Raw genomic sequence first — 8,859 nt, 5'->3', positions numbered from 1 at the left:
CTGGTGTCCAGCTCTGGGATTGAAGAATCAATTAAGGTGTGCAACGTGAAGAGAGTCTCGTTTTCGGAGGTGAATTTAAAGTAGGTGGGTTGCGATGCAACGAGAATGTTTGCAGAGAATGAAAGCGAATGCTCACAGACAGCCATTGAAAGCAGTTTGAAGGGAAAGACTTATCACTGAGCAAATCAGAAAAAAAAATAATATCTTCTCACAAAAATATCACATTAGCAATATAATTCGTGTTAGATTTTCTATGGCACTTGATCAACAGGCCAGTGCTTCTGTTAAATTATTATCTAAATATTTTATGTATTTTATTTATTTCGATTTGTTTTATGTTTTGAGGTTAAGGACATAAGAAGCATTATATACCACCTAAATATGATTCAAAATTATAAACAGTAATTACAATAAGAAAAATTAGAAAATAAAAATACAATATTATTATATATGTTTTAAAGGAAAAGACGCTCACTTATTCTCTCTATCACACACAACCAGAACCGTAGCTATAGATTTCGGCACCCGGGGCGAAATAGAATTCAGCATTCCCTACATTCACCTTACCAAGGCTTTTTTTTATTTAAGAGAAGCAACTTTTGTTGTTACGCTACGCTGAAATTTTATAAACCTGCATCTACAGGCCACTGCAACAACCAAAAGCGATCATTATGTATTTTTTACAAGAGCTGTTTTCAAGAGGGTTATCTTGGACGTTTTGTTAAATTTGACAAAACTACTTTTGATTATATATTTTATACTTGGAGAACAGTTATGAAAATGTACACCTATTTACAGTAAGTTTCATAGTATTGACAAGAAATGAAATACCAATATATCAGAAACTATGCGCTTTTACAATATTGGAAATGGGTGGCAGCATTAATTTCCAGTATAGGTTGTAACTTTTATAATTTTATTCTGTATATATATATATATATATATATATATATATATATATGTAACCACTCATAGTGTTCACTCCCTCAAAAAAAAAAAAAAAAAAAAAGACAAATTCGTTGGGATAAGTTCTGACCCCTTAGGTCTTTATTTTACAACTGCTTCAAGTTCCAAAAGGTTATTGTTCCCCTTGTTTACCTTCATTTTTAAAATTTCTGCACAAACAGAAGCTTGTATGTGTCTCTCCATCCCTCTCATTTTCATACTTTCATTTTCACCGTCGTGATTAATCCAATTGGATAGAAAAGCGTGATTAACTAAGCAAACTCATCACCATCAAAACGCTGAGCATGTATCTCAAAATTTAACCGTTTCTGATTTTGAAGACGCTCTTGCGTACACTCTAAATCATTACTCGGTACCTTGTATATCACATCGTCATGAAGAAATCATATATAATAATTTTCTTTAAGAGCAAAATCTTGTTGTGACTCTCAGTGAAACGTTTGGGTTGCGAGGGGAGCGAGCAAGAAAATTTTTACCAAATCTATTTCTTTGCAAACTGACAACAATATTGATTTCACAATATAGGGCGCCAATGGTTTTTCGAGGCGATGCGTCGTTTACTCATTTCCAACACTTTTACTTTTTGCTTGCTTGTTCGGGGTCCTGTTGCTGTCAGCGGCAAGGTTCAACCGCCCTGCTTATCCCCCCTTAGCTCATAAGCACATACTCAACATCTTATGCTCCTCTATTATGATCAATTTAGTATAATGTATATACAGTAACGAAGCGTACTAAGAGGCTTTCAGGCCGACACTATGGCCTACCTTGTATTCTATCGTATATTTTCTTTATCTTTGGTTTCTTATAAAATAAAGTCAATACTTCAACATTTCGGTTTTTTCGGCAACAAAATGGTAGGTTGGAAACACTCGGAGTCCCTTCCGTCTGAGCCTCACCAGTTCGCTAGACAGGTTAATGGGCTATGAAGCTCAGGGAGCGAAGTAATTTTCGCTTGGGATTACACGCCTTGTTGGGAAGGTACTAAGGCTCTCCTCTGGGAGTTTGTTTTAACATTGAAGGCATCTTTCAATGTTATTATGTTATAAAATGATTTCCTTAACACAGAGTAAGAAGTTTCTGTGTAGAATTATGTATTTCTGTAATAATAACTTGTTTAATTTAGGTATGTACTCTTACGAGTTATTCCGAGTACCTATTTTTCTTCCTACTTCGAGTCTGATCCATAATAACATATAGAATACAAGTCTGATACATCAAACATCTGTATAAATTTACAAACGCTACCGTACAGCATAAAATAATTTTATTTGGTGTGATTTTAGTTGAGTTTTCCATTTTACAGAATCAATGGAGTATTTACGATTTTGTTTCCGGGAACTTGTATCGGCAGGGGCTTTCCTAACTTTATTCCTGAAAATGTGAAAATTCTGTAATATGTATAAAATAAAAAGTTGTTATACAATTTCGGTGAGTGCTTAATCTCAGAAGCCACACCCTTAAATATGCCATTCCATAGAATAAAATATTAAATATCTTGTCCTGATAAGTTCCTCCTGAACATTAACATTTCTAGTGAAGTCATTGTCATGTGATGCATTAATTAAATGCAGTATTGTACTTACTTTCAAGTGAGAGATGCGAGTAACAAACGCTTATGCAAGAAATTTGACAGCTAACTGTAAGAATGTACTTTCTTTTTCTTTATCTTCATTTTCAAATATGCAGGAAATGAAAACAACAACTGAGGAGGAAATTCCCTTCATCCTTCCTGCAAATCCCAGACAGAAGAAAGTATGAACTGCACTTCAAAATATTTGTTGTAGAGCTAAATGGGAATATTACATTAATACATATTGCGTCTTTTGCTCATTAAATATTTGTTGAATAATAATAATAATAATAATAATAATAATAATAATAATAATAATAATAATAATAATAATAATAATAATAGACTACTTTCCGTCTACTTTTGCTTATATCTTGTTAAATTAAACAACAATAACAAAACTCTTATGTATACAAACACACAAATTCAACTCTAAACATTGCTAAAAGTACAGCTACGAAAGTTCTTTAAAATAAATAGATTTGGAAGTTCTTTGTTTAACTCAGTAACAAAAATAGAATTCTGAGTGTAATTTTAAACATTTTATGACACTTAAATGTTATTTGTGTTATTAAATTATCGGATGTTCCCTACTTGTGAGATACGCATCGCAACTGTGTACAACACTTAAATTACATATATATATATATATATATATATATATATATATATATATATATATATATATATATGTGTGTGTGTGTGTGTGTGTGTGTAATTTAAGTGTTGTATTCCTAGCTCTTAAAACTAATTGACAAGTTGCTCTATTGGTCTCTCTGCCTCTGTTAGAGATCTGCACGAGCTCGCGGGTTGAAGCCCGACCCAGCCAGTGGGCTGGGCTCGGCCCTACAAAGCATAGATCACTTCGGGCTCGAGCCGTATATTTTTAAAAATAAAATCATATTTCTGGAGCTTTTTCCGGTCTAACTTTGTAAATATACTGTACAACATTTATCCGACTATTCTTTCTGGAAAACTTTTAAATCACATCCAAATTTGTAACTTGAGACGTGCGCTAAAAATATGATTATCCTTGTGCAATTGAGAGTAAAGCTGAGTAGTGGAGAGAAAAACTAAAAGTAACAGAAAACAGAAATAAACATGCTTAGCTTATCTTTAAGTGAAAGTTTGAGTAGCCAGAGTGTTGAGTCCATTATTTTTCTTCACAGCAATCGACAATGGCTGTTTAAGGACTATCTGAGTGAGTCCAGTGCACATCGATTTGCATAAGAATTTGAACACATTAACATTTTGTTTTAAACATTTCAAGTATTCATGCTTCCATTTCATGAGAATTTATAAAATGAAACTAAATATTTAGTTTAACATTCCACAATTATGCACCGAGCCTAAAAGAAACGGAATTTATATAAATGACCATTTTCATTAGAATATTCATATAGTTAGTAAATGTAAACGATAACCTTTATTTCGTTATTCTCTCTGAATCATGTAAGCTTTTAAAATTCTAAATTAAACCTCTAGTTATTGTAAATAAAAACACAATTTTGCGTTAATTATTAAGTTATTGTAATTCAGGCTCATATGCTATCACACGAGCTCGGACCTTAAGGATAAAATATATTTCGGACTCGGGTAGGGCCTCACACTAGAAATGCACGGGCCCAACCGGGCCGGGCTCGGGCTAAAATTTCCGCCCCGTGCTATCCTCTAACCTCTGTGTACATTCAATCCTGTTTTCATAACAATAAATTGTAAAAAGCTCTTTTGAAAGACGCTCCAGAGCTTGACACATGTATCGACGTTGAAAAAGCATTCCAATTACGACAAGTTGAAATTATGTATGTTTTCAAGGAATAAGTATATATATATAGGAGGACGAGCAAGCTGGTAGTCAAAACTCAATCTTGTGTCCCTGTTATAGAGTTCACTTTAAATTTTAAGATATTCTACAATTTAAGAAAGTTATGTAAAAGCAAATGTTTTATGGAACGGTACCAGCAAGTACAGCTTACGTCGCTATTGCATTTCCACCCATTGTAGCTTTTCAAAGAATGGTGTTACATGGTCATACATGGTCAGAAATTTTAAGTTAAAACTAAAACGCATGCAAGCATTTTGCACCTGCTGCAAATGTTCTGTAAATGTATATCAGCGTCAGTTAAGGCTATAGAATTAAAGGAAAATAGAATTTAGTTAAGGAAAATAGAATTTACAATTTGAACACTTATTTTATTGCATACTTCTTCTAACCCTATTGTCCAAAAATATTTGAAGCGAAATTGCTTCAGTGAGCATAGCGTTTTTAGTAGTTTCATTTGAAGTTCTGCCGGCGGGAGGGGCAACTTTAGCAAAGGATATAAGAGCTTCACTTTTATTCTTCGAAACTATGTAACGCATAAGTGCTGAAAGTTTTGTAGGACGGCTTTGTCCATCTGTCGACAAGCATCAGAACTAAAACAGTAAGAAATATCGAAACCAGTTTTCTGCGATCCATTCAACGTCCCAAGAATAGAATCCACCTCCACTGCTAACTTTCTATTCAAAACGAAAGTTTTCAAATTAGTAATCCCCGGTTTCAGTGTTTACCGTCATAGAACAAAAACAGTAACAGATAGCGGCAACCAATTCTGTAATCGATTCAGAGCCGCAAGGCAGCATGTTGTAACAACCCGCAACACTGCAATCAAAACCAGAAGTCGTAATGAATTCAGTTGTGTGAATTGGCGCATTACCATTCTGTAATACAGCGTCATTGCGTGTAGAAAATACCTAGAGCATAAAATGCATATGTTACCTAAACTAGCAACATAATCATGTCCGGTGACGAGACTGATAATTGCTAGCACAAGACAAACTGAAAACCAGAATATTGCCACTTACAGCACCACAGAGTTGCCACAATATTATGCGGTTGAACGGGGACACTGTGGATCATATGGTTCTACGGGCGTCCGCTACATAGAAACACTTTGAGCGGTTTGAAATGAAGTTAACGATGACTCATGCAACCATATCGCGTAGTTCCAATCATTAATAATCCATGCTGAATGTTCTCAGCATCATTGGCATCATGCTGAAGCGTTGTTTTTCCATATCAGCTATTTCCCCGTTCAACCTGACCCCGTTTGTCCATGTTATGTAACTCGCGGTACATTCTGATTGTCAACACGGACTGCAGAATATGCTGGATAAATTCCACTCTCACTTTCGCCGGAGTCCTATTATGGCTCTGGGTGGCAATTCGCTCTATTACTAGGCGGAAGTTGTCATTGAGGGTTTTGTTTTGACCACTGTTCCTTTTTGCTGATGTAGTTTTGTAATTGGTTTTGTTGGCTTGTAGTCTAGCATCATCTTGGACATTGTCCCTTTGAAACTTTCAACAAACTTAGCAGTTTTTTTCATGCTCGCAGTGTATAACATAGGGGCAATAATCTTACTCCTTGGAAGTCAGATAGGTCTCCCATTTTTTAGTTTCGCCATCTGCTGAATTCAGTGCATACTGTGTTTCTACTGCTCCTCACCCCGAAGACACATCTAACCAAAGCCCGATGTTGAAGTAGCCACTGCCCCATTGCCAACCTAGACATTTGGAGCATTTCTAAATCCAGGTGTTTCCATTAGATTGACAGTGGTATGAATTTTAACCGCTCATTATAAACGTAGTATTGCCATATGTAATTTAGTATAATATCTAATGTTTCTACTGAGATTATGGTAAACCTATCGTTATCTTACATATCAAGTTATATATAGAAGTAGTTACTTCACTAGAATAAATGAAAATGCAGACTTACGTACAGTAATATCAGAACCTTATCATCAACTTATGATCATGTAAGCCAACACGATCTACGTATTCTTTCGAATTTACTGTTACTTCAGTGAAAGTCATTAAAAAGATAAAATTTCATTCAAATAGGAAAATATTACATCTTCAATTGAACACTTTAGAAGATTCTGACACTAATTGTGGAAGATTGTAGAAATAAGAAGATTAAAATGAAATACAGTATATCAAACACCATACACACATTTAGATAAATAGAAAAGAACGTGTTGAGGTGATGGGGAAGACGCACATAGGATTCATAATCAAAGAGATTGCTAACTGAAGACGAAAAACCTCTTTGAGTTTACTGAACTGGTTGGTTGAAGTACGAGTACATCGAAACCGTAAATTAATAACATCGCCTTTTCCTATCTTTAGATTCTAACGCAGGCGTTAGTCATGATAAATCCGGAAATTCACCACGTTAAGCCTCAGCTGTGTGGTCTATTTGGTTCACTTTTCAGCTGTGCAAACCTTCAGCAAAATATCCCCATCCTTCTCCGAAATAACTCAATGTGAGAAGAAGGTAAAATAAATAAAGTGTAAACTGAAAACGCTTTTTTTTCGTCATTTCCAAAGACGACGATTATTTAGAGACCAGACATTCAAGCTCAACGTATGAACTCCTTACACAAAATTAATTAATACAGAATTAGAAACTACTGTATAATTAAATTAATCAGCAAAATACAGGTCGGCCCAATAGAACCTTCTACATTTTTTAAGGCTAATAAAATAAAAAATATTGCCGACAGAAAGGTATTTATTCAAAAGTATAAAACGGTATTGATAACACTTTCCAATTGCTTTATTCTGGTTTGAATTACTCTGTTCTATTATGTGTTACACAATTGGTAATAGGATTTCTATGATTATTACTCAATAAAACCTCCAAGTTTTGATCGGCTGTAGTGTTGTCAGTGTAGGGGCGAGAGAAGTGTGAATCAGCGCGACCACTCTTCTGCCGTTTTCACTTGCCATATGGTTTGGTCAGAAGCTCATTGCGCGTACAAAGTCGAAATGTTTATTCAAAAGCAGGAATTCTATGATTACTGTGCAAAACATTTTTCGGTTAAAGCTTGAATATGATGAAATAATCCCGGTCGGAAGACTATCTTGCGGTGGAGAATTTCCGAGCAACGGATTCAGCGTCGAATAAACTTATCTGGTCGCCCAAAAGTGTTAGTAGAAGTTTGAATATTAGACAGTATGTTTTGGAGTCCCCACAGCAGGCCAGTGACGTAACTAGGGGAGAGCAAACGGGGTTTGTGTCCCGGGCAGTGGATTGGGAGGGCGCAAAATTGGAAAAATACTCAAGGAAGCGTTTTGGTCTGGTTGATTAAGGACGCACTAAGGCGAGTTCTTGCCTCGGGCGACAACTAGCGTAGTTATGTCGTTGAGTAGGGCTTTCTAGGGAGAATGTAAGTAGAATTCTAAATAATTACAAACTATTTTCGATCCCATTTAATATTTTTAAACAAACAACTTTCTATCTACAAACTTTTCGATTTATTAACCTTTGCAATAAAAGAATTAGTAACGGTATCACTCTGTATTAACAACGTTGAAAGTGTTTGCCATTATATTGCATTTAGTGCATAAGTTGTTACCTACCATATAATTGGGTAAACACTAATGATATGACTGTTTACTATGGTAGATGAAATATAATATTAAGTTTCGAAGCAGGGTGGTGGTACTATCGAGAATAAACCTAAGTGGTCTATTGTTACAGTTTCTGTTTTACTTTAGTGGACTTGATGTCGATCGCAGTTCGATTTTAATTGTTGTCGTTCCATATCCTGTAATGATTGCTAGTTATGTTCATATCGTAGTTTAAAAATGATTCGTTCAAAAGTTTGCTATCATAATCAAATTAAAATTGAAGCTTTGTATTCGTTAGAGATTAAATAGTTAACGTTAGGAGAGGGCTCTACAGATAGAATCGAGTGCAAAGAGCTCTCAGTGTCAGCGGCTTGATCCTTATAATATGTACAGTGGTTACCAACGCAAGTCGCCCACGGGAAGGTTCCCTCCTAACGTTATAATAAAACTTTTCTCGTGTATTTGTAGCATAAAAGTAATTAACCCTTGAGAGACAACCGTGGCACATAGACACACAAACAACCCGATGTTGACGAGGTGTGTGGAATATAAAACCAACAAATTATTTCGTTGGCTACAAGAGTGGTATTTAAACACAACAACAACTATACCCTGAGGACAGGTGCATTTCATAACATCCATTTACGTTTAATCTGGCAAGTAAGTCATTCAACACACAATCGTAAGTTTAGTTTGTTTTCAGAGCGTCCATTTTTCACCTCTAAAGAAAAACTTATAGCCTCGCCGAAAGATTTCACATAAATGCTTCGATTTATTATGTAGCTCAGTTAACCACACAATCTACTCGGTAACACTTATGTGTAAGTAGCTATCATATGTACAATAATAAGCTTATCAATGAGTGAACTGTAATTCATGTAATCGTTGGGCTTCGACTAATACAGGTTTATTTCTATACTCAACA

The sequence above is a fragment of the Thermobia domestica genome, chromosome 8 (assembly GCF_964235325.1).
Source record: "Thermobia domestica chromosome 8, izTheDome1.hap1.1, whole genome shotgun sequence".
Lineage (NCBI taxonomy): Eukaryota > Metazoa > Arthropoda > Insecta > Zygentoma > Lepismatidae > Thermobia > Thermobia domestica.
Note: the sequence above shows the minus strand (reverse complement) of the source record.